The sequence below is a fragment of the Oreochromis aureus genome, linkage group 6, assembly GCF_013358895.1.
Source record: "Oreochromis aureus strain Israel breed Guangdong linkage group 6, ZZ_aureus, whole genome shotgun sequence".
Lineage (NCBI taxonomy): Eukaryota > Metazoa > Chordata > Actinopteri > Cichliformes > Cichlidae > Oreochromis > Oreochromis aureus.
In genome coordinates this window covers 41,105,398-41,116,667 of record NC_052947.1, presented here as the reverse complement: position 1 = coordinate 41,116,667, position 11,270 = coordinate 41,105,398, and the positions used below count along the sequence as shown (strand labels likewise).

The window sequence follows — 11,270 nt, the reverse complement described above, 5'->3', positions numbered from 1 at the left end:
GGTGACAGTGTTCGCGTGGAGAAGTCTGCGCTGCTAAACCAGAAACGAAGGAGAACGTCTGCATATGAAGTAAATGAACTAACATCAGAGGAGGAAGCCAGACAGGACAGCTTTCACAGTGTTACCTCAGGAGTGATGGTGGTTTAAACAAAAAGCTCATTAACAAAGTTAATGTGAAAAAAGAAAAATCTCATGTTTGCTGTATTGAGGAAAGACAGATAGTTCATACCAGTTGGTCGTAGACTAAAAAACAAAAAAATAGCTACAAACCAAATGCAGCCATCATACAACGAGTTTGCTGCTGTAGACCAGGACACACTTGTCCACTTAGACATAACGTTAAAATGACACCAGCTGTTTTAAAATCTCATTCAGCAGTCTGCTCAAAGGGACGCTGGAGCATAAGTCACCACATTAACAATGTAATATAACTGATCTTTAGCCTGAATCTGGACCGTCGGGGTGTCTGTGTGCTGTTACTTTGATGACGTCTCACTCATCATTTCTCATTCGATAGTTTTGATCTCTGCTGTTTACGAGCAGAGATTCATCACTGCCCTGAAAAAGAACATAAAGTCCCCGTTACACATTTCACGTCTCACCCTCCAGATCACGTAAACACAATCACCAAAATAAAGTGCTCGTGAGACACTGAGCTCATTTCTCAGGGCCCTGCAGTCACCAAACTAAATGTAACTGTGGGACATTTATCACAGATTTATTTTAAGTAACAGACGTTTTTTCCTTCACCAAAACATGTCAGTAATGAATGTTTGTTAGATTAAATGTGCTATCCAAAGGACAGAGGAAGTTCATGTCACACAAAAGAAGCTGCAGCAGACTCTTAGAGAGCATAAACAACACATGGACTCGTCTACAGGACTTAGAGCAGGGCCCTGTTTCAGAAAGCCGGTTTAGTGCAAACTCTGAGTAAGTATACCCTGAGTTAACGAAAACTCTGGGTTTTCGGTTTCACAAAGCGAGTTTAGATTAATTCTGAGTGAGTTACTCTGACGACACACTCCGTGAAGCTAACCTGCCCCCTAGCAGGTTTACTTCAACTAACCCTGACTTTCTCCGCCTCTTTGTCAGAAACCTGACTGTAGGAAGTGTCAGACATGGTGCCCCTTCCTTGAAGAGCCAGTAGATGTTGAAGCCCAAATTCTCCGCAGAGCTCTCCGCCGGGAGAGAGTGATTAGAGCGCGTTTGGACATTTTATCATGTCCTGATGATTTTCTGTGTGAACGTTACCGTTTTTCAGCACAATCGATAATTTATTTGAATAACATCCTCAGGCCTTATATTGCTCATGTGACACATCGCGGACATTCTCTCAGTTCTGTACATATTATTTGTATTGCACTTCGTTTTTGTTTGCAAACGGGAGCTTTCTGTATAATATTGGTGACGCTGAGCACGTTTCCAAGGCTACCGTCTGTCGGACAGTCAGGAATGTTACAGTTGCACTGAAACGTCTCCTGTACTCGTTTGTGGTGTTCCCCGGTCATAGACCCACAAGATTTATCAAAGAGGGATTCCACAAAATTGCAGGTATCAGGATGAACAAAACCTAATTCATGATGTGGTGATACTTGAACTGCTACTTAAATTCTACATTTATTTTCAGGGTTCCCAGGCGTGATTGGCTGTATAGATGGCACTCACATTCCATTCTGCTGCTTGAAGTGTTCCATTTCCAAAAAGCATTTTTTTATTTTCTTGATCAAATAGGTCTTGTACAGCTGCTTTACAGGGAGCTATTGAAACACAGAAAATAGCATTGACATTCATAGTACATGCCTACTTAGGTTGGTTGTAAATCAGTGCTGAACATCTTACTGAGGAAAGGTTTGTTGGAGAAGTGGCTGGACCCTCTTCCTCTACATTTTTTATATTTCATTTTTACTTGCTGCCAGGAACGTTTGGGGCCTGTTGGGTTGCACATGCGCTCACATCACAAAATAAAATGTATAAAATAAAAAATAAAATGAAATATAATAAAATAACGTGTTAAATGGGTGGAAATCCCTAGATCAATGTTTAAATTAACACTCATGCATTGACTCTGTCGGCTATGTTTTGCCATGCATGCTCCCTTTCTTTTGCAGCTGAGGCTGTGTTACTTTTTTTCCGCAAAATTTGCATGTTATCGGCATATGCTGCCATCAGAATTTCGGCCTCAAGCGCTGTAAAATACATTGGCCGCGCCTTCTTTCCCTCCGTCTCCATGGTGACTCGCTTAATCTGTGCTCCACTAATCAGGGCTTTATGCGCGTGCTTAACTTGGGGTTAAAGCAACTCCGCGTTGATTGAACTAATTGTTATCAGCCTTTCTGAAACCGAATATTCCGAGTTGGACAGTTCGGGGTTACTCAACCCTGAGTATCATTTTTAACTCTGAGTTTTCTAAACCGGCTTTCTGAAACAGGGCCCAGGTCACATGTTGTGTTGTGCTTTAGTTGTTGTCCTGCAGAGTTTACAGTTGAACACCTTTGTGTTCACTAAGAGGCACAGCAGTATCAGCCCACCCTGCACATAACTCGCTGAATATCACTGTTAGGGGCGTGGCCTCTCTGACTGACAGGTGGCTGTGTCAGTGTCTGGCTGGGGCAGACTGTATGTGTTTGCAAAAGAGGACTCAAACGCAGACCAAAAACTGAACGTGACGTGGATTTAACAAAAAACAAGCCGTTTATTGTGGCTAGCAAAAAGGTACAAACAAAAGGGCATTGGTGAAACTAAACAATAACCTAAACTGGGAGAACTAAAACTAAACATGAAAAACCTTAAACATGAACATGGATACCTGAAGTTGAGATGTGGATGAGCAGACGACCTGACAAGGACTGACTGAAAGCACACGGACTAAATACACACAGGAGGATAATGAAGGAAGTGGGAACACATGGAGAAACAGCTGGGAGTAATCAGGCTGGACGAGACAAGGGAAGCAAAACTAGAATCACTCACATGAGACACGGACCTTCAAAGTAAAACAGGAAACACACTGACTGAACTCTAGACATGCAAACTTAACAGCAACTGAAGAGACAGAACATAGGGACCTGAAACGTGGGACAAAAAGGCACAGTAGACACAACATGACATAACAACGCCACAGGGAAAAGAGTAAAACAAAACACAGAACCTCTTAGAAAATAAAAGAGGACACATAATGAAACGTAGACATGACTACATGAACTTGACAACATAACAGACATGAAACACATGAAGGGCAAGGGAGACTTAACAGGGGTTGGAAGACACAAGGGGAATCTAATAACAAATGAACATAGGAAACCTAATAAGCTTAAACATACACTATAAACATCAAAAGAACTAAAACTCAAAACACTGGGTCATAAGACCCAGGATCATGACAGGCTGCTAGCTGTCTGCTAGGCTACATCTTAGCTGACCTGGCAGTAGATGGTAAGAACACAAATACTGAACATGCCCTCAAAGTCCCTGTGACACATCGAAGAACAGCCCTGCATTTGTACCGTGAATCCACAGCAGGTGGACTTCATGCATCGTTCTTTTTATAAAGTTGTATAGAGCGCTCTGAGAACTCCGTGAGAGTAGAAAAGCGCTATATAAGAATCAGTCCATTTACCATCTAAACCAGAATATTTGCTGGACTGAGATTTAATCTGAAGAAGTTTATTTTTGTGTGAGAAAGAGCAACTGTGGAAAATATGATTTTCCTGAAATTGTTACGTTCATGTGTGGAAACAACTGCATTTAATGAAAAGACTGACCAAGTTTATGATATGAAACAGAGGAGGATACCTGGAGGTTTTGGTTGTTATTGGGTTGTTCTCGCATCTCTAGTGAAGAGTTCTTATCTAGATAAGAAATAAAGAACAAATGTGTGTAACAGGAAATTTTATAAGTAAAAGATAATCATGAAAACAGCAAAGATTTACATTCACATACTTCCTGAATTTCTGTTTCTTTGCCTGTAACAATGAGCAACAGCAACAATCACCAGGACCATTACAGGCGCTCCCACCCCTACAATCACTCTATTAATCCATCCTGTGTCACCTGTAAACAAATTCAAATATTAGTTTTACTCTTCTTTAAGCTGTTAATGATACAGATATGATTAAAACTAGTTTCAGTTTAATAAAGTTCAGTTTTAAACTGAGATGATTTTCATGTTGTTCACACACTCAGTTACATAACAACAGGAAACATGTTTCTCATACAGTCACAAGATGAAGGCACAACAAACATCAATCACTGAACCCTGCATGTGTGCAGAAGTTGTGAAGAAGATTAATTTTAATAATAAAAATCAATAAATAATTTTATACTTTTGGACATTTGATCATTCAAATCAGTGTTAAATGGATGTTTAATCACCTGCGATGCACCCCTGGTTTAAATAAGCCAAATAAATGAACTGATATGAGTATTTGAATGGATCTTCCGTGACACGCCCACTCTGGATGCTTCTGTATCAGTGGGTAAGTGCAGAGTGCACTGAAGGCACCCAACAAAAGTAAGTACAGAAAAAAATATGTTTACGAAAATCAAACATCGTTAGTTTGAGAAAGTGAAAATATTTCAATAACTTCTGAAAGATGCGCTCATTTACTTGGAACCAGTAGCACGGTGGTTAGCACGGATGGACGGCTCAGGGCTGTGAGCACAGCACTGTACTCTGGCTCTGTCCTCACTCGGAGTACTGACAGCCTGCTCTGCAACAGTACCGGAGCTTTATTGAACCAAGAACTAAGCTTAAAGTTTAAGATGCACATCTAAGTTTCCTTTTCACTGAGAGCAGGTTCCAGTGTTTCAGGCGGCCACGTTTCTGCTCCACACAACGAAGGCTGGACACACACACACACACACACACACACACACACACACACACACACACACAGAGTACCTGTGATGTCATGAGCTGAACACCACAGTCTGGAGTTGAGGGCAGCAGTCTTGTTACTGACCGGGTTTTCTGCCCTGCAGGTGTAGATGGATTCATTCTTTCTCTGGATCTCCAGAGTGAGGGTTAGGTTGTTGGAGACGTCTGGGTCACTAGTATTCATTATAATCTCACTTCCTCTGTACCATGACAGGATGACATTGAATGAATTCTCTACCCAACATCTTGCAGAGCAGATCTCACTGACAGCTGACTGGGTTTCAATGCTGGTCTTTGCTGTAATGTCCGTCTGGGCTTCAGTGATGTGTGGAACAGAAACAGGATCTAAGAAGGAAAGTGCTGCTGTTGAATTGTACCTGAACATTCACATGATTAGATTACATGTGTGACGTCAGCATTTAAAACAGGTTTTACTGGTTCAACAACAACAAAAGTCACCGTTATCATGCTTCTCAGTGATGGCACAAAGAACATGTACTCACCATAGACAGTGATGAAAAACTTTGTCGTTATTTCCACGAACCCAGAGTCCTCTATCCTGACACAGTAACTCCCAGAAAGGTCTTTGGTTATGCCGATAAAGGTGAGCTCTGCAGTGCACGGGTTCAGCAGCAGAAGACTCTCAAAGCTTTCCTTAATAGAAGTCATATTATTCTCAAACACAACTATGGGCTCTCCATTGCAGCTTTCACCCTGCATCCATCTGACTTGGAGGTTTTTCAGTCGCATGTTTAGTTTAGGGTCCAGAGTGACATCGTTCCCCTCCAGAACATCAACATCAATAACAACAATAGTATTATCTGGATTTTAAAGAGAAATCACAAAAAATGTACAAAGAAAATTGTCATTTTGTTATTATTTGAGAATTTCAACACATCACAGAATCTCAAAAATCAAAGCAGACAGTTTTCAAAGCAAACGACTAAATCTAAAACATTCAGAGACAGGAAACTGTTATTTATTACTTACCGTGGACGATGAGGTCAAACGCTTCTTTTAAGACTCCGTCTGGTGTAAAAAACTGAGCTGAAAATACTCCGGTGTCATGGACGGTGAGGTTTGAGATGGTGATCGATCCCGTGTTCACGTCTGTGTTGAGCCTGTCTGTAAATCTCGTTCCATTGATGACGTCTCCTCTGATGACGATGGTAATTGTCTCTGGGGAACGTCGCCCGTAGAGCCAAAGGTAATGCTGAGTTTGATGCCATGTTTTATTACCATGTAAAGTCACAGTCTCTCCAGCCTTCACGATTATTTGTGATTCTTCAGAACAGACAAAGCCTAAAGAGGAGAAAGAAATTAATTAAATAACATTTCCAATAATTCCCTGCTCGACGTGCAGAAAGTCTTTGTTTTGTTCATCGAGCTGAGCTTTTACTAGGACTGCGCTCTCCTGCACAGACATCTCAGATGTTGTTCCTGGGATCTGCTGGAGCCACTCATCTAGCTGGGGGGGTCACCTCACTGAGCACTCCGGTTACCACCAGGATCACTGTTACCTTCACCCTCCGAATCTTCCCGAGCTCATCTCTCAGCCCTGGGTACTTCTCCAGCTTCTTCCTGATGTTGTTGTCACTTGGTATATCTACATCTATCACTACGGCCGTCTTCTTCTGCTTGGCCACCACTGTCTGTGTACACCACCAATTAAAAGTTTTGGACACACCTTCTCATTTAATGCTTTTTCTTTATTTTTACTACTTTCTGCACTGTAGAAACAAACTGGAGACATCAAATATATGAAGCAAAATATATGAAATTATGTAGCAAAGAAAAATGATGAAGAGGTGTGATGGTGTGGGGCTGCTTTGCTGGTGAAACTGTAGTGGATTTAATCTAAATTTAAGGCACATTGAACCAAGGTTACCACAGCATCCTGCAGTGACCTGGCCTCCACAGTCACCTGACCTAAACCCAGTAGAGAGCTCATCTCCAGACACTTAAACTTTTGAACTCCTAGACACGATACGTCCTTGAAGAGAGAAAATGTAGAACACTGACTCACCATCTGTGCAAATACTTATATGTTTTGAAACTACTGCCAGCTGTTTAACTTTAGATATTTTTTAGCCCTTGGAGTGTTTGGGCACTGACACATTTTAAAATAATGAACATGGTCTCGATAACTTGCCTGGTTAAAGAAGGTTTAAGAGTTTTTTACATCAGTCCTGATCAGCCATTTAAACACAAACACACAGTTTCTGCTGTGAGCTCTAAGAATGACTGCTGCTGTACACTTGGATCACTCTCACTGGAGCAAACGGGGGAGGAGGGAACACCCTTTCCTGCTGAAAGCCCCTCCCTTCAAGCACACGAGAAAGTTCCAACTTTCTTTTTCACAAATGTTCCCGCTCGACTCCAGATCACAATGCTGGTAAGAAAAGCTGAATAACTCTTTAAAATGTTTTATACAAAGGAAAAACAGAGGCTGTTAATGTTGACTCAGCAAAGCTGGCTCACTTTAGTCCCTCACAGGGAATTTCTGTGTGTGTGTGTGTGTGTGTGTGTGTGTGTGTGTGTGTGTGTGTGTGTGTGTGTGTGTGTCGCTGTGAGAGTGAAAAAGTGAAAGTTCTTCTCTGTTGTTGTTATTGTGACATTATTAAACTGCGGTTGTTGTTTTCAGACTGCTTTGGGTTATTTTTGTGTTCCTGTTTCTCTGCTGTGAAGTGAGGAGGGAAAGTCTGACTTAGATTCAGTGAGATTTACTGACTGTGTTGTTTTTGCTGAGTCTGACACGTCTGCATTCTTTACTCATAACCACAGATTACAGCAGATTACAGCAGGTAAAGGCAGATCACAGCAGGAATGCACTGCTGAGCGTTCACGCAGCAGACCTCTTCCACTTTTCCTTTTTTCTGACACATCCTTTTCCAGCGCTGTGTTTATAATAAAAAGTAGTTTACCAACTGTGTGATGTCACAGGGAGGGGTTATCCCTAATATGGTCATCTCAGCTAAACACATTTACAAACAGGCTGAACTGAAGGGCTGTCAGAATAAACAAACATGGGTTCATTTAAATATGAATCATGCAAAGATACAGCAGCAGAGTCCAAGAATAGAAACCCAGAGCTGAGTCTGCTATCAATAGATTTACCTGTAGTTAGTTTTATTTGAGACTTAATACAGGGGGATGTGGATTACTGTGACTCAAACAGGAACCTCTAATGTGCGCATGCAGCACTTTTACTGCTGCTCTCGGCTGTTTGAAGGTTTTACTTTGAGCTTCCTGGGGGGGTTTTTTTTCAGTTTCAGCCAAAACGCTCTGCTTTGTAAAACTGTTGAAGCTGTACCTGTTAAGGTGGATTTCTCCTCCATATCAGACACACAACAGGTGGTTCACCTTCACAGATTCACAGAGTGATATAACCCGCTCAGTCCAACACCCTGCCGCAATTGAGATTTCTAACCTCAGCAGCGCCACCTGGTGGTTTCCAAAGGTTTGGTTTGGAACAGCTCTCTGTGTGCTGAGCTGCCCCATCAGCACAAACACGATCCGCGTGTTCAGGCCTGATTGTAACTGCAGTCTTCTTTTGCTCAGGGTTGCATGTTCAGTTGTTCTGATTGGCTGTTCAGTTGAGTCCATAAACACACTGATACCAGATACAGACAGTGAAACATTTCATTGGACTGCAGCAGAGATGTAGTTTTAGTTCAGTCTGACCGGGTTGGTGTCAGTGTTTATTTCTTCACTAGTTACTCACTGAGGTTTTTAAAGCTGCTGTGAGAGAAAATGACCGAGGGTCACACAAAAAAAAAAAACATAATGTGACTGTCAGACAAAAATCATTCATCTTAAATTTCCTTTTTGTACTAGTTCTTAATTTAAAAAAAACAGATACTGCGTTAGCCGTATTTATTAATATTAGGTTTAGTCTGCTACGAGGTCAAGATCAGAAGAGGTTAAATTAAGAATGCATCAAATATGGATGTTTCAGCTTTTCCTAAATAATTACAGAACAAAAACTTCTTGTTTCTTTCAGCTCTTTTTTTTCACAAAAAAAATCTACATTTGTTCTTTGAATGTTTACAGTTCAGCTGTAAACCTACCTAACTTATAGCCAAAGTATTCACTCACTGTCTCTTTACTGTTTTGCTAGCTTAGCTTAGCTCGTAGCCGACTCGTTAGCACCATGGCTACTTCACCTGTCCTTCCTGCACTTTCCTGCTCATTGTGTCAGATGTTTAGTTACTCCTCGGCCTCCTTTAGCAGTAATGATACCTGTAACAAATGTAGCATATTTGCAGCTCTGGAGGCCAGGATTACTGAATTGGAGACTCGGCTTCGCACCCTTCATTCACCCGTAGCTAGCCAGGCCCCTGTAGCTGGTGCAGCCGAAGATAGCGCAGGCCCCGCTAGCTGTTCCCCGGCAGACCCCAAGCAGCTGGGGAAAGAGGGCGGCTGGGTGACGGTGAGGAGGAAGCATAGTCTTAAACTGAAGCCCCAGGTACACCACCAACCTGTTCATGTGTCTCAACTGCTTTTTCCCCACTCGGCGACACACCCGCCGGGGTCAAACTCTGGTAATTGGTGATTCTGTTCTCAGACATGTGAAGCTAGAGACACCGGCAACCATAGTCAATTGTCTTCCAGGGGCCAGAGCAGGCGACATTGAAGGAAATTTAAAACTGCTGGCTAAGGGTAAACGTAAATACAGTAAGATCATAATTCACGTCGGCAGTAATGACACCCGTTACGCCAATCGGAGGTCACTAAAATCAATATTGAATCGGTGTGTAACTTTGCTAAAACAATGTGGGACTCTGTAGTTTTCTCTGGTCCCTCCCCAATCAGACCAGGAGTGACATGTTTAGCCGCATGTTCTCCTTAAATTGCTGGCTGTCTGAGTGGTGTCCCAGAAATGATGTGGGCTTCATAGATAATTGGCAAACCTTCTGGAGGAAACCTGGTCTTGTTAGGAGAGACGGCATCCATCCCACTTTGGATGGAGCAGCTCTCATTTCTAGAAATATGGACAAATTCATTAAACCCCCAAAATATGACTATCCAGAGTTGGGACCAGGAAGCAGAGTTGCAGTCTTACACGCCTCTCTGCAGCTTCTCTCCTCCTGCTACCCCCCAAAAACCCATCTCCATTGAGACTGTGTCAGCTCCCAAACAGACAAAAAACAAACCAAAACCAGCAATAAACAACTTAAACATAAAAATCACAAAGAAAGAACAATACAGTATCCACATCTGAACCAAAGAGTAAAACAGTGAAATGTGGATTATTAAATATTAGGTCTCTCTCCTCCAAGTCTCTGTTAGTACATGACTTAATAATTGATCAACAAATCGATTTACTCTGCCTTACAGAATCCTGGTTGCAGCAGGATGAGTATGTTAGTTTAAATGAATCAACACCCCGAGTCATTCTAACTACCAGAAACCTCGAAGCACAGGCCGAGGGGGCGGTGTGGCAGCAATTTTTCACACCAGCCTATTAATTAACGAAAGACCAAGACAGACTTTTAATTCATTTGAAAGCCTGATGCTTAGCCTCGTCCACCCCAGCTGTAAAACTCAGAAACCAGTCTTACTTGTTATCATCTATCGTCCACCTGGGCCTTACACAGAGTTTCTCTCTGATTTCTCAGACTTTTATCTGATTTAGTGCTCAGCTCAGATAAAATAATTATTGTGGGTGATTTTAACATCCATGTAGATGCTAAAATGACAGCCTCAACATGGCATTTAATCTGTTATTAGACTCAATTGGCTTCTCTCAAAATGTAAAAGAACCCACCCACCACTTTAATCACACTCTAGATCTTGTTTTAACATATGGCATAGAAACTGAACATTTAACAGTGTTTCCTGAAAACCCTCTGCTGTCTGATCATTTCCTGATAACATTTACATTTACAATAATTGATTACACAGCAGTGGAGAGTAGACTTTATCACAGTAGATGTCTTTCTGAAAGTGCTGTAACTAAGTTTAAGAATATAATCCACCCACTGTTATCATCTTCAATGCCCTGTACCAACACAGAGCAGAGCAGCTATCTGAACGCTACTCCAACAGAGGTCGATTATCTTGTTGATAATTTTACCTCCTCACTACGCACGACTCTGGATACTGTAGCTCCTGTGAAAACTAAGGCCTCAAATCAGAAGTACCTGACTCCGTGGTATAATTCTCAAACACGTAGCCTAAAGCAGATAACTCGTAAGCTGGAGAGGAAATGGCGTGTCACAAATTTAGAGGATCATCATTTAGCCTGGAGAAATAGTTTGCTGCTTTATAAGAAAGCCCTCCATAAAAGCCAGAACATCTTACTATTCGTCACTGATTGAAGAAAATAAGAACAACCCCAGGTTTCTCTTCAGCACTGTAGCCAGGCTGACAAACAGTCAGAGCTCTACTG

General features: G+C 41.8%; 1 protein-coding gene and 1 long non-coding RNA gene across 2 annotated transcripts in view; one reads left to right on the top strand and one right to left on the bottom strand.

Annotated features, from left to right (window-relative positions):
* Positions 1–4,017, bottom strand: LOC120440801. The gene is made up of 3 exons (XR_005613525.1): positions 3,940–4,017; positions 3,793–3,848; positions 1–558 (listed from the first exon to the last, which is right to left on the bottom strand). It is a non-coding gene; the product is annotated as an uncharacterized LOC120440801 (long non-coding RNA).
* A 3,153-nt stretch (positions 4,018–7,170) lies between these two features.
* Positions 7,171–11,270, top strand: part of LOC116319573 — a 35,821-nt gene continuing 31,721 nt past the window's right edge. The window contains exon 1 of the transcript XR_005613459.1: positions 7,171–7,271. The gene's annotated coding sequence lies outside the window, so the exon portion shown is untranslated. The remainder of the gene's footprint in view (positions 7,272–11,270) is intronic.